At 42.7% G+C, this 14,954-nt stretch overlaps 1 pseudogene; it reads left to right on the top strand.

Annotated features, from left to right (window-relative positions):
* The first annotated feature begins 2,875 nt into the window (after positions 1–2,875).
* On the top strand, positions 2,876–4,855 carry LOC129553738 (olfactory receptor 5B12-like; annotated as a pseudogene).
* The last annotated feature ends 10,099 nt before the right edge of the window (positions 4,856–14,954 follow it).

Here is a 14,954-nt window from a genome sequence, read left to right as displayed (position 1 = left end):
ATGGGATTTTCCAGGCAAGAGTACTAGAGTGGGTGCCATTGCTTTCTCCGTAATTAGTGGCACTTATTGAAAAAAGTAAACATTTTCTGAAGTTGTGGTGTTGCTTGCTTTTTTATTGAAATACAGCTGATTTTCAGCGCTGTGTTAGTTTCAGGTGTATAGCAAAGCGATTCCCTTGTTTACATATAATACATGTGTATATTCTTTCTCAGATTCTTTTGCATTATACATTATTATAACATATGGAATATATTTCCCTGTGTCCCTGCTGTTTATCTGTTTTACATATAGAAGCAGATTTAACCCCCCTTCCCTTTTGGCAACCATAAGTTCATCTTCCTTGTCTGTGAGTCTGTTCCTGTTCTGTAAACAAGTTCATTTCGGTCATTTTTTAAGATTCCACATATAAGTGATATCATATCACATTTATCTTTCTCCATCTGACTTACTTCACTTAGTAACGATAATCTCTAAGCCCATCCATGTTGCTGCAAATGGCATTATTTCATTCTTATTTATGGCTGAGTTATATTCTATTGTATTTCCATATTACATTCTCTTTAATCATTGCTCAGTCCATGGACATTTATGTTGCTTCCATGTCTGGGCTATTTTAAGTGCTGCTGTGAACACTGAGGTGCATGTATCCTTTCAAATTAGTGGATTTTCTTCCTTTGGCTTTATACCCAGGAGTGGGATTGCTGGCTCATATGGTAACTCTATATTTTTAGTTTTTTAAGGAACCTCCATAGTGGCCCACCAACTTACAGCCCCACCAACACTGTAGGACGGATTCCCAGAAAAAGTATATTCTTGCTATATTTGATCCAAATAGTCACTTTAGACTCTTCTACATAGCTGTATTACATCTATAATCTGAGACATTTTTCTCTTTAGGTCTCAATCCTAGTTTCATGTCTACCAATTACTTTTGTACGTCACTCTTAACTGAGGTTTGATTTATTAACACTTATATACTTACAGTTGTCTATTTATACACTGGTGTTTGCCAGATCATGCCTTTATCCATGATGTCTCTTCTACCTGGTAAAGCAGTTATAGTAATAGTGACATCTTTAACTTTTTGAGTACTTGCTGTGCAATTAACCTTGTTTTAAATGTTCTACATGATCTATGTTATCCTACTCGTCTGCCTTAAAAGTTGAAAACTGAATTTCCCACCTGGAAGATGAGAAACTGAAATATAGGAAGATTAATGAACGTGAGAAGGATGCTTAATATTGCAGATTTTGGATCATGCTGCCTGGATTCCAATCCCAGTTCTGCCATCAAATATGCTACTTAAGCAAGTAATTTACCTCTTTAAATTTTGGTTCCATTTGAAGCAAAATGGAGGTAATAATAGTACCTGCCTAACAGAATTGCTAACTGAACTAAATGAGTTAATATTTGTGACTAGCTTAGAACAGTTTCCTGACCCAAAGTAAGTGTTACGTGTTTGCTGTTATAATAACTAATATATTGTTATTATCATTTCTTTAGTTTCCAAGCCACAACTGAGGGGTTCTGATCTCCAGAAATCCTTCCTGAGTTCTTGTGTTGGGCAAGCCAAACATCCTAATTTCAAAGGCCACGGGTGTACCTCCACTTCAGAAATACATTATGACTAATGTAGCTTTTGGATGTAGGTCTCTCCCACTAAGCAACCCTTAAAGACAAGGGCTATATCACATCCTCCCCTGAACATTTGATAATAGTTAATTCAGGAGGAATGAATGGGACCTGATAACCCAGAGTCAGAGGTCTCTCTCAGGTCAAGACAGCCTCTCGCGCTGTAATTACAGCAGCAACGATGAGCTACCCGCTGAGTTACCACTGGAGGTGACAGCAACTAGATACACTACGTGATATGGCCAGAGGCCTGTGGTCCGCTTGACGGCACAGAGTCTCTGCTGCTGCTGCTAAGTCACTTCAGTCGTGTCCGACTCTGTGCAACCCCACAGAGGACAGCCCACCAGGCTCCCCCGTCCCTGGGATTCTCCAGGCAAGAACACTGGAGTGGGTTGCCATTTCCTTCTCCAAGGTATGAAAGTGAAAAGTGAAAGTGAAGTCGCTCAGTCGTGTCTGACTCTTAGCGACCCCACGGACTGCAGCCCACCAGCCTCCTCCGTCCATGGGAGTTTCCAGGCAAGAGGACTGGAGTGGGTGCCATTGCCTTTTCCATAGAGTCTCTAGGTGAGGACAAAACTAATTCTTCCATCTCCCCTGTTCTCGTCACCCACAAAGAAGGCAAAGGTGTAGATGACAGTGGAAGACAGAAAACTGAGGGCCATTCATCTGAGGGCACCACGAATCAGAAGGAAAAGGTCGGGTGTCCCGAAAGCAGGGCTTTGAATCACTGCATTTCTCCAGTGAAGTAAGTGAGGGTCCCTCAGAGATGGAGGAGGCAACTGAGGAGGTCTTGTCAGCGTTACTCACCAATGACTGACAAAACGCTACCTGTATCTTACTTTCTATTGATTTAAGCCTTCTATGCATCCTTAGACAAGTGTGCTTGTAAGAGAGGGAAATGGTGAAAAAGAGTCCTACATGGTCTAGTATAAGAGGATATAACATACAGCAAGCCAGCAAGCTGAAATGTGACCCAGAGTCATAATGTGGTCCACTCACGGCAGCCACAGTCAGCACGGGCATTCTAGCGTTTTCCATACCACTTCTAGATGAACAACCTCACTCAGCCCACCACTGCCCATTTGGCTCAGCGTCTCACCCATGAGCTCCTTCCCTCCACAAGAAGCTGACACATGCACTAGACACCCCATTTACAGTTTACTTCCCATGAAGATGATCAAAGAGCGTCATCTTGTATTTGCTTATCTTGCCACAGGTGCTGTTCACGTTGACTCCCCAGTTGATGGAGAACCTTTCAGAGGTGACTGAGCTCCTTCTCGTGGGGTTAACAGATGCTCTAAAGATGCAGGTCCCTCTGTTTACGACCTTCACTATCATCGGCCTCACTACTCTGGTTGGGAACCTTGGGATGATCGTGTTGATCCTGTTGGGCTCTCGACTTCGCATGCCCATGTACTTTTTCCTGGGTAACTTCTCCCTGGTGGACTGCGTTTATGCCTCCTCCGTTACTCCTAAAGTAATGGCGGGGATTCTCACAGGAGATAAGAGTATATGCTACGATGCATGTGCTACCCAGATGTTCTTCTTTGCAGCCTTCGCCGCTGTCCGAAGTCTTCTCCTGGCCTCAATGGCCTTTGGCCGCCATGCGGCCATGTGCACACCCCTGCATTACACCACCACCGTGACCAGAGCTACGTGGGCCTCCCTGGCCACCAGCTCCTGTATCTGTGGGCTCTTACAATCCTCCATCCATGATGCCCTCACTTTCCACCTCTCCTTCTGCCATTCCAACATGGCTAGTCACTTTTCTGTGACATTCCCCCACTGCTGGCTCTCTCTTGCTCTGATATCTATACAAACGAGATTGTGCTCTTCACACTGGCAGCGTTCAACACCTTCTTCACTCTTTTGGTTATCTTGGGCTCGTACCTCTTCATTTTTATTACTATCCTGAGGATGCACTCAACCGAGGGACAAAAGAAGGCCTCCTCCACCTGTGCCTCCCACCTCACCACTGTCTCCATCTTCTGTGGGACCATCATCTTCATGTACGTACAGCCCAGCTCCAGCCACTCCATGGGCTCAGACAAAATAGCATACGTGTTCTATGCCATGGTCATCCCCATGCTGAATCCACTGATCTACAGCCTGAGGAACAAAGAAGTCAAGAGTGCTTTTATTTATTTATTTATTTTAATTTATATTATTGTATTGGTTTTGCCATACATTGACATGAATCTGCCCCGGGTGTACATGTGTTCCCCATCTTGAACCCCCCTCCCACCTCCCACCCCATCCCATCCCTCTGGGTCATCCCAGCACACCAGCCCCGAGCATCCTGTATCATGCTTCGAACCTGGACTGGCGATTCGTTTCACATATGATAATATACGTTTCAATGCCATTCTCCCAAATCATCCCACCCTCGCCCTCTCCCACAGAGTAAGGGTGGTTGGAAAAGCAGTCTTCGCTAGGCTTAGCTTACTAATTAGAAATCGCATGCAAACCATGTGAAACTTCTATTGGACTTCTATGGCCAAGAATGTTGTTTGAAGGTTAATTCTTTCTGGTCTTTTATTTCTTTGACCAGTTTCTTCCCAAATAAAACTGATTCTATTCACTCTTCATGATTGTAACTGGGTAGAAGAAATCCCAGATTCCCTTTCCAGAAATATAACATTGCTTCTATCTTAAGATAAAGATTATAATCCTTGATACTATAGGATCCATATTACATCAGTCTGTTGGTTTAATGTGCTTTGCAGGTAAATCTCATAGGTGTTTGACACTAGAGTCCCATTTTCATTTTCTAGAATTAAATGAATTCTACGAATCTTCCACATAGCACAAGGGCATGGTTCTTAGACATTTATACTCCTAAGAATTACCTTGAAAGACTGCTGAAAAAATAGAATTTAAGGATCTAATCCAGATATTATTACTTAGCATATTTCTGGTAGAGCTCAGAAATCTTCAGAATTATGCCCCGTTATCCACATATATATGGATCCTGAACTTAGATAGTGAGAATGCCAGTTGTAAATCTGGATAATGAGGGATAGTATATAAGCTAGATCTATTTTATTCCTGAATGTCACAGAGAAAAACATGCTTCAAAAGGCTGAAATGTATCCGTACCTATTTCTTACCTGAGTTCTAATAGATAAAATTCATATAAGAGTCTGGCTAGGAAGAACTGTCTACATTATTAACAAGCTTCCCCTGTATTTCAGATGAGGTCGGGGTGAAGATCACACTTTGAAAACTGTTTCCCTGGAACAGTGGTTCAAAAGCATCATTACCAACCCAGCAGCATCAGCATGACCTGGAATTTTTTTGAAATGCCAATTATAGGAACCCTCATCCCAGACCCACGGAATCGAAACTCCAGGAGTACAACCGAGCTTTCTGTGTTTTTTAACAATCCCTCCTGGTGATTCTGAAGCAGGCTTAGGTTTGAAAACCAATGCATTCAAGCAGCCAAGAAACATTTAGCCTACAACAGTGGTTCTCAAACTCAGCTGCACATTACAATAACCTGGGGGAGATTTTTAAAATACTCCTGGCCAGATTCCACTTCCAGAGAGTATGATATAATAATATAATTTAGCAAAATTTGATCTGGGATAAGACCTAGAAACCAGGAGATTGTAAGATACAGTCACTTCCTTGGAGCCTGATATATAGAAAAGATTAGGACCAAAAAAGAAGCAATATTCATTTAGAATCTAGTACCTTTCCAAGTATTGCATATGCTATCTCATTAAGGTCTCACACTAACTCTGAGAGTCAGCCAGGCAGAGAGGAGGAATGGAGTCTCAGATATGGGTGTGTGGGTGATGGGTGCTCAGTTTCTCAGTCCTGTCTGATTCTGCAATGCCATGGACTGCAGCCCGCCAGGCTCCTCTGTCCATAGGATTCTCCAGGCAAGAATACTGGAGTAGGTTACCATTTCCTCCTCCAAAGGATCTTCCCGACTCAGGGATCGAAACTGCATCTCTGGTGTCTCCTGCGTTGTAGGCAGATTCTTTACCACCGAGCCACCTGGGAGGATGTGTGTAGATGGTGACAAAGTGAGAATTTTAAGTCTGTGGAACCCCAAAGCAAATCCTTTCCAGCTTAGTTCAGCTAACAATTGTTTAATACTAGGGCAGACTGTAGGGCACATAAAGTATATTAAGACAAAAATATCTTTTTATCAAAGAACACTAGTCTTCTCAGTATAACAAAACTATCTTTTTTTATTGAAGTATAGTTGATTTGCAATGCTGTGACAATTTCTTCTGTACAGAAAAGTGATTTAGATAGAATAATTATCTTTATAACTGAGACTTTAGAAGGACTGAAAGAGAGAAAGTCAGAATATTATTAATCTAGCATCTGTCTTGAATCTGTTTAAATCTCCTTCCTTGTTGATATTCTGAAGACTGCTGAATCCCCATCACTTGATCACAGGTCTAAGTAGGAGCGCATTGAACAACATGGTTTTTGAGGTCATCAGAGGTCTAGAAAGGGGGCTGAAACCCGTGTGCTTTGCCCACGTGTTGTCATGTTCTTACAGTGAAGCCCTAGTTAACTGAGAAGGCTTGTCATCCCTGTTTTCTAGAAGTTTTGAACTGCATAACTCGAAGCTTTACTTGGATAAAAAGTTAAGCTAGAAAACGTGCACACTCCAGTGAACATCCACGTTTAGGAGGATTGAAGACCACAGGGCTCATAGTGTGACGCTCTCACCTGCATCAGCTCCCAAAGGGACCACTGCCTCACTGAGGAGACACGGGAAAAGAGCAGAGAAAGACAAATGCATGCCCAGAAGGCCCCCACGCCTGACCTTTGACGTCCTCACGGGTGGGTGTGTGGCATTAGTCACACCAGGGCAGCACACACGGCAGACAAGCTCCGGCTGCAATCTAACCACGCTCAACCTTCGGGGTTGGACAACAATGGAATGCTATAACAGTTCCCCCATCTCCAGTCAAATATGCTGCTGTAACTTTTTAAATATGAGTGATGAAGATGTATTAACACAACTGAAAGTTTCCATCTGGATTGTTTCTCAGAATAGAGGTTGCTGTAGACTGAATATCTGTTCATCACAAAGATTCCTATGTTAAGTCCTAATGCCCAGAGTAGTAGGAGGCGGGGTCTTTGAGGGGAGGCAGATCCAGTGTCTGGGGGGGGGGCCTCCATGAGTGGGCTCAGTGTTCCCCTGAAAGAGACCCCAGAGAGCTCTTTTGTCCCTTGCACCATGTGTGGACACAGCAAAAAGACGGCAGTCTGTAAACCAGTGCCTTGATCCTGGACTTCCTAGCCTCCAGAACTGTGAGAAATCGTCTTTATTATTAATAAGCCACCCAGCCTGTGGTATTTTGAAGCATGGACAAACCAAGATGGAAGCCTCAGCAGCAGCAGAACAAGATCAAACCTCCCCAAACGATGATGACTGTGATTTTCATAAGACATTGAACTTGGGATAATCAATGATGGGAAAGACTTCTAGGCAGACTGCAAAGGAATTAAATAATTTCCTTATTCTTCCTTCAGAGGAGTTCGATCAAGCTAAAATGGAATTTATTCTAGTTAAAAAATTCTCTCTGAAACTGGCTTCTGATGGGAATTTTACACTCCTGAGACTGGGATGGGTTCATACATCAGCCCTCTCATTCTCTACCAGGCTTGGGTTCTTGTGAGTGATCAAATGCTTATTCAACGAAAAAAATAAGTGGATGGATGTGCATATGTGTGCCTGTATGACAGCATTAGTTAGTAAATGAGAGAGCGAGTGAACTGAGGTTGAATAAATGAGTCAGCAGCAAGCTGGGTACCTAATGGCCAATTACCGGATTCCAGATCCACTCTTTCTGTGCCCAAAGAGAGGACATCTCTCAGATCATCCCATAGAGCTGTCTCTTCCCTCATCCCATAGAAGTACAAACCATCCTCCTTTTCACTAACTAAACCCAGTTGGAACTGGGATATGGTTTAATCACTCTCCTGACAAAGATTCATATAGTCAAAGCTATGGTCTCCAGTAGTCATGTGAGAGTTGAACCGTAATGATCACTGAAGAATCGATGCTTTTGAACTGTGGTGTTGGAGAAGACTCTTGAGAATCCCTTGGACTGCAAGGAGATCAAATCAGTCCATCCTAAAGGAGATCAGTCCTGAATATTCATTGGAAGGACTGATGTTGAAGCTGAAGCTCCATCACTTTGGCCACCTGATGTGAAGAGGCAACTCATTGGAAAAGACCCTGATGCTGGGAAAGATTGAGATCAGGAGGAGAAGGAGGTGGCAGTGGATGAGATGGTTAGATAGCATCACCAACTCAATGGACATGAATTTTAGCAAACTCCAGGAGTCAGTGGGCTTCCCTGATAGCTCAGGTGGTGAAGAATCCAGCTGTGATGCAGGAGATAGTGGGGGACAGGGGAGCCTGGTGTGCTGGTGTCAATGGGGTCACAGTCAAGCACAACTTAGCTACTGAACGACAATGGTTTAATGGGATAATGCATTTTATACACTTGCTTGGTGTATTATAAAGAAGAAGGATTAAGTATTTTTTATTTTATCTTTACCAAAAATAGAAGAGAGAGAATCAGAATTATATCTCTCTGCCTTTCTCCAATTTCAGGATCTCCTAATTTTATTTCTTCTCTCTTTCACGTTCTTGGACTTTATGAACCAGATCCATGTTCTTATACCTTCTCCATCTGAGGACATCTTCCTGAGGCCAAGGACCTATGGGGAAACCATAACAAAGACCAATTTCTCTGTCTGATTTTGTTTAACCGAAACAGTCAAGGTATCTTTAATATTGTGAGCTCAGCCACAGAACTGTATGATTCTTCTCTCTCTTTTGTGTCCAGGAAATGCATTGAGAATGGAAGAAGTTAGTGCCTTCTCATCAGCAGTACTAACACTCAAATGTTTTAAACTAATGATGAGATTAGTGATATTCTTGCGTCACATGTGCCTAAAACATGCGCACACTCTCAAGGCTCTTAGTGAGTTACTTCACAAACTTAGCTCTCCCCAGTGTCCTAGAGAGAGAGTCAGATGTGCTTTGCAATAGCGTGTGTGCATTCTACCAGCAGCTTTCCCATAAGAGTACTATATAAGATCATGCAATCTGAGACAACTTTCATTATTCCTTTCTGATATGAATTGCTTTTTATTTCTTTTTCTTTCCTGATTGTTCTGTCTAGGACTCCCATTACTATGTAAAGCTGTCGTGGTGAGAGTGAGCATCCTTGTCTTGTTCCTGATCTTAAAGGAAAGCATTTCCACCGTTGAATACGATGATAGCCATAGACTTGTCGTACAAATGGCCAATAGGTATATGAAAAGACGTGCAACATCACTAATCATCAGGGAAATGCAAGTCAAAACCACAATAAGATATTAACTGTCACTATTCAAAATGGTTATCATCAAAAAGATAAGACAACAAGTGTTGGCAGAGATGTGAAGATAAGAGAACACTTGTATACTGTTGGAATCCTTACACTCCTTGGAAGGAAAGCTATGACCCACCTAGACAGCATATTAAAAAGCAGAGGCATCGCTTTGCCAACAAAGATCCGTCTAGTTAAAGCTATGGTTTTCCAGTGGTCATGTGTGGATGTGAGAGTTGGACCGTAAAGAAAGCTGAGTGCTGAAGAATTGATGCTTTTCAACTGTGGTGCTGGAGAAGACTCTCTTGGACAGAAGAGTCCCTTGGACTGCAAGGAGATCCAACCAGTCCATCCTAAAGGAGATCACCCCTGACTATTCATTGGAAAGACTGATGTTGAAGCTGAACTCCAGTACTTCGGCCACCTGATGCAAAGAACTGACTCATTTGAAAAGACCCTGATGCTGGGAAAGATTGAAGGCGGGAGGAGAAGGGGACGACAGAGGATGAGATGGTTGGATGGCATCAGTGACTCAATGAACAAGAGTTTGGGTGAGCTCTGGAAACTGGTGATGGACAGGGAGTCCTGGTGTGCTGCAGCCCATGGGTTCACGAAGAGTCGGACACGACGGAGTGTCTGAACTGAACTGACTGTACACTGTTGGTGGGGATGGAAACTGATGCAACTCTTACCAACAACAGGATGGAGGTTTCCTCAAAAAAATTAAAATTAGAACTGCCACGTGATCCAGGAATCTCATTTCTGGGTATAAATCCAAAGGAAATGAAGTCAGCATATTGACGAGATGTCTGCACCAATGTTTATTGTTGCATTAGTCTCAACGGCCAAAAATGGGAACAATCAAAGTGTCTGTTGATGTGCACACAATAGTATATTATTCGGTCTTTTAAAAAAGAAGGAAATCCTTTCATCTGTGACAACATAGATAATCCAGGATGATATTATGCTAAGTGAAATAACCCACACAAAGACAAATATCATATGATCACACTTGTATTGGAAGCATTTTTTAAAAATCCAAACTCCAGATAACAGAGGGTTGATTACCAGAGACTGAGATGTGGGGGAAAAGAAACAATTTTTAAAAGAAGACGAAAGAGCATAGCATTGGGGTTGCCAATAGGTAGGGGGAGGGGACCAGGGAAAGCTTATTGTTTAATGGATGCACAGTTTCGGTTTTGCAAAGTAGAGCGTTCTGAAGATGCGTGGTGGTATGGTTACACAAGATGCACGTACTTAATTAACACTGCAGAGCCGAACACTTAGAATGGCTGAGACAGTAAGTATTATGTTATGTGTAGTCTATCACAATATAAATGAATAAAGTGAGCTTACCCTTATAAATTTAAATAATAAAATATGTACACTTTTCAAATTAATTGTATCTCAATTTAATTTTTAATTATGTGCATTTTTTAAAAGAAGGAAAAAAAATACTCTAAGAGTAAAGGGTGGAAGCCAGGAGACCAATTATGAAAAAGATGCAGAAATTCAAGCAACAGATGATGATACGTTGGAGCAGACCTGCAGAGATGATGCGGGAGAAGCAGTCACATTTTGCATCACTGGGAGTCTGGAGCTAAAATGTGGAGCAGGCTGGATGTGTGGGTGGAAGAGAAAGAAACAACTCTCACAAAGCACTGTTGTTTCCCTCACAAAGGTGGAAGTGGAGAGGAGCAGGTCAGTGAGAAAAATCAAGGGCTAACTTAGATGCGTCAAGTTAAAGTTTGACGCGGGGAAGCAGAGGAGACAACACGTGCACTTTCTAAAGTTCCCTGGGCAGCTTTGAGACAAAGCCACAGCTCTGTGAATCGTCAGCACGAACCAGCGTTCACACAACACTCACTTGCGTTTCACCCTACCTGAAGGGTGCTGGCTTCTTCTCACTCTGCTTGCTTCACCCTCAGTATCTCCCCCAGCCTTAATGTCGGTATGGCCCACAGCTTAACGCTTGGATCTCTCTCCTCTGCTCTGTCACCTAGATTTCACCCAGGGTCATGACTCAAAATATCCAGAGGCCTTACAGTGAATGTCTGACTCTTAAATACTACACATTCTGGGCAATCTTTATATGAATCACTGACCACAGACAGATTCCACAGTACCAAACAAGACAATCTGAACCTTATAATAGTCAATTTGAACATAACTGTTTTTAAAGAACGTAATTAATTTTTAAGAGCATAATTAAGTTGTTTTTAAAGTATTATGGATATTGTAATATATCTAGCATGTTGAAAAAAGTGTCATTTTATGAGTGATAAGAAGAAAGTGTTTTTAATTTAACCTCTCTAAGCCCTTGATTCATGTATGAGTCATCTATGTTGTTCCTCAAAGGAAGACTCTCTTGATTGACCATCATAATCAACAGCTTTCAAGTCCATATGTTGATTTTTAAGAATATGTTTCTAACACAGAAAAGTCTCTGATAATCCTGACTTAAATGGAAGGTTTGCAAAGAGTTACAGAATTAGATGGAGAGGCTGAAAAGTGGAAATTCTGTTAGTAGAATCAGGGTGGAAATGGTACATGAAATTAAAGAGAGGTCACTAAGGATAAGCAATGGAACGACTTGGTTGAATGAGAATTAAAATGATAGCTATCATCACAGAAATGAGTAGGAAGGGAGCAGGGTTCAGCAGAGAGAAATACAAACATGATTGACAGGGGAAATGAGAAAGCCAAAAGTGATGGATGGAACACAATTCTTTGACGTGTTCTGTGTCTTTTGAGAGAAGTAGAAACTGTAGAATTTTGAGGTTAGAAAGGACCGTGAGGGACTTCCCTTGTAGTCCAGTGGCTAAGACTCCACACTCACAATGCAGGGAGCCTGAGTTTGATCCCTCATCAGGGAATAGGATCCCACATGCAGCAATTAAAGACCCCGCATGCCACAACTGAGCCCTGGCACAGCCAAATAAATACATATATTTTCTGGAAATCAAAAGGACCGTGAATGTCATCTAGTCCAACCATTTACAACATAGATGAAGAAACTCAAATTTTACAGTTTCACAGTTTGTCTGAGATAATTCAGCATCTGAGTGGCAAAGTCATTCCTAGAATTCACACCTCCAACATTCTCTGCAAGTGTCATCTTAGCTCTCTGTGCCCGACATGAACATTTCCCACTGTGTGGATTTACCAAAGCACAGCCCCATAGGTCCCTGCTGGTTATGGGCAGGAAGGGGCACAGCATCCTGTGGGTCCCAGGCGACAGTCACCTGTGACGGTCAGGTGAAAAGCTGCCATTCATTTTGTCCCCGTTGATCAACCCAAGAAAACCTTCCCAAATATTATTTAGTTGGATTTGCTGTATGAAAGGCCCCTGGGGAAATTTCTCCTCTTTGGGACCCATGATTTTCCTCCATCCATTAGGGCACTAAGTTCTCTGGTTAAATCAGGTGAGAATGGTGTCTTAGTAAAGATGAGAATGCAGGAGACTGGTCTTCCTCTGCGGGACTGGCTTCCGACGACCCCTTAGTACCCCTCAGTCAGTGCAATGCAGTGCAGTCGCTCAGTCATGTCCGACTCTCTGCGATCCCATGAATCACAGCATGCCAGGCCTCCCTGTCCATCACCAACTCCCGGAGTTCACTCAAACTCATGTGCATCAAGTCGGTGATGCCATCCAGCCATCTCATTCTCTGTCGTCCCCTTCTCCTCCTGCCTCGATCCCTCCCAGCAGCAGAGTCTTTTCCAGTGAGTCAACTCTTCGCATCAGGTGGCCAAAGTTTTGGAGCTTCAGCTTCAGCATCAGTCCTTCCAATGAACACCCAGGAATGATCTCCTTTAGAATGGACTGGTTGAATGTCCTTGCAGTCCAAGGGACTCTCAAGAGTCTTCTCCAGCACCACAGTTCAAAAGCATCAATTCTTCGGCGATCAGCTTTCTTCACAGTCCAACTCTCACATCCATACATGACCATGGGAAAGACCATAGCCTTGACTAGACAGACCTTTGTTGGCAAAGTAATGTCTCTGCTTTTTAATATATATTTTATATATAATTTCATCTTTTTGTTTTTTGAGTCGCTCAGTCGTGTCCGACTCTTTGCGACCCCATGAATCACAGCACTCCAGGCCTCCCTGTCCATCACCAACTCCCGGAGTTCACTCAAACTCATGTCCATCGAGTCGGTGATGCCATCCAACCATCTCAGCAAATTGTTGGTACCATGTAACAAATTCAAGTTTTGTCTTTTGAAACTCTCTGGAATATTTTTTGCAATAATTTTGATAAGTGGCTTGTTGTATCTGCAGATGTGAGACCAATGACTATGAAGGGCCTACTATGTACTAGTCTCTTTCAGGGCAGACATGGAAGTTTCCAGACCATTTACTCAGTAGCAGAGCTGAGAATGTGAAACCTCCTGCTCATCCTTTTCTTTCTTACTTACTCTTGTGCACTTAGAAGCAACCCACCAACCTCACTGCATCTGCTACTTTGACCAGAGCCTTTGCAGGCGTCGTATGCGTGCTTCCCGCAAACCTCTCCTGCTGTGAGCATCTGATCGTTGCACCCGGTGTCCCATTCTGCACATCGCTACTCCCATCATCCACCATGCCCTCTCAGTGCTCTGCTTCTGGGAATAAAGGCATTAGTACCTTTAAATCTAACCATAAGACACAGCCATTTCCACAAAACCCAAAACCAGTTCAGAAAACTCACTCTTCAGATTTCTTTCCTTTAGAAACAGTTATTGCTATCAAAGGGCTTCCCAGGTGGTGCTAGTGGTAAAGAACTCACCTGCCGATGCAGGAGGCACAAGAGACGAGGATTTGATCCCTGAGTTGGGGAGGTCCCCTGGAGCAGGAAATGGCAACGCACTCCGGTATTCTTGCCTGGGGAGTGCAAGGCACAGAGGAGGCTGGCGGGCCACAGTCCACGGGGTCACAAGGCATCTGACACAGCTGAGGTGACTTGGCACGCGCCTGTGTGTTGCTGTCAAAAGCTGTATCAGCCAGGGCTCTCCAGGAAATAGAACCAACAGGATTTACTTAGAGAGAAAAAAAGAAAGAACATTTGATGTTAAGGATTTTCCTTGTTTAGTTGAAGAATCTGGCAAGTTCAAAATGTGCAGGGTAGGCCAGCAGGCTGGAGACTCAGAGAACTGATTTTGCAGCTTGAGTGCCAAGCAAGCTGGAGGCAGAATTTCTTCTTCTTCAGGAAACCTCAATTTTTTTTTTCTCCTTAAAGTTTTCAACTGATCAGATAAGGCCCACCCACATCACTGAGGGTAACTTGCTTTACTCAAAGTCTAATTTTTTTGTAATTGTAAATCTCATTTGCTAAAAATACTTTCACAGTAACGTGTAGACTGACCATCACAACCCAGGAGATCAGAGAAGACCAGATAGAACTTTAATCTCAATTGTGTTATGGTCCTATCTCAGAAAACTGTGAGGAAATGCTTGTAATAATATTTTATTCTGTCAGATACTCATCATACAAGTATTGCTTCAAACATGCAGTCATCTTCTGAGTCTTAGAAATAAGTATGTGCATGCTCAGTCGTGTCCGACTCTGCAACCCTCTGGACTGTAGCCATCCAGTTTCCTCTGCTCATGGGATTTTTCAGGCAAGAATACTGGAGTGCTTGCCTTGCCCTCCTCCAGGGGATCGTCTCAACCCAGGGATCGATCTTCTAAGTCAGATCTTTTCTTATTTCCTGGGTTGTGATGGTCAGTTTTATGTGTTATCTTGGCTAACCACAGTACCCAAATATTTTGTCAAATATCAGTGATCAAACTTGCGTCTCCTGCATTGGCAGGTGAATTCTTTTACCACTGAGTCATCTTAGAAATATATTTAATTTCAAACAAGCTTGTACTCTAATTAGTTTTAATTGTCAGAAAAAAGGGTAAATCCTTGGTCTAACGAGTTATTGAAAGTCATATGATGTTCTCTTAAAAACAGATAACTTATCGTCCACCCACTTCC

Source organism: Moschus berezovskii, chromosome 14 (genome assembly GCF_049115385.1).
Source record: "Moschus berezovskii isolate FMDL1 chromosome 14, NW_MosBer_1.0, whole genome shotgun sequence".
Taxonomy (NCBI): domain Eukaryota; kingdom Metazoa; phylum Chordata; class Mammalia; order Artiodactyla; family Moschidae; genus Moschus; species Moschus berezovskii.
Note: the sequence above shows the minus strand (reverse complement) of the source record. Positions and strands in the feature narration are given on the sequence as shown.